The sequence below is a fragment of the Trachymyrmex septentrionalis genome, unplaced genomic scaffold (assembly GCF_001594115.1).
Source record: "Trachymyrmex septentrionalis isolate Tsep2-gDNA-1 unplaced genomic scaffold, Tsep1.0 scaffold126, whole genome shotgun sequence".
Taxonomy (NCBI): Eukaryota; Metazoa; Arthropoda; class Insecta; order Hymenoptera; family Formicidae; genus Trachymyrmex; species Trachymyrmex septentrionalis.
In genome coordinates, this window is record NW_017304395.1 from 1,405,425 (window position 1) to 1,406,037 (window position 613).

Genomic DNA, 613 nt, shown 5'->3' on the forward strand with positions numbered 1-613 from the left:
ACACACACACACACACACACACACACACACACACACACACACACACACACACACCATCACACACCATCACACACACCATATACACATATACAATAATATAAAATACACATTTTAACATGATACTAAGGCAGCAACCGTGAGAGTTCCCACGCGATTCATATACGGCGATATTTGCGATCGATAGAAGCGATCCAATGATCTCAAGGACATCGCCGCCGTCTTGATGATCGATCTGCGCCTCTCATGTACTGTTGAACTGCAGAAAATCGTCCCGGCCGAGGAAGACTCGGACATGACGACGCTCGTCGAATATCCTCGAAAACTAATTCCTCGAAAGCTCATAATTCTGTAGAGAAGTCGGGAGACAGTGAGAGAGCATTATGCGAGTTTGAAGGATCCGTAAAGATCCGAAAATTTCGTGAAAGCCTGAGATCCGAGATACCAAGAATCCATGATTATCGACGACTCGAGGAAACGCCCGTTATTATATCATAGATCTGAAAATTTCAAATTCCTATGATCAAAATTTTCTAGAATTCGAAAGGCTTCAAAAAACCAGAATGAATCGTCACAGTTTACTCTAATTATCGAATCGAAGAAAATATAGATCTCG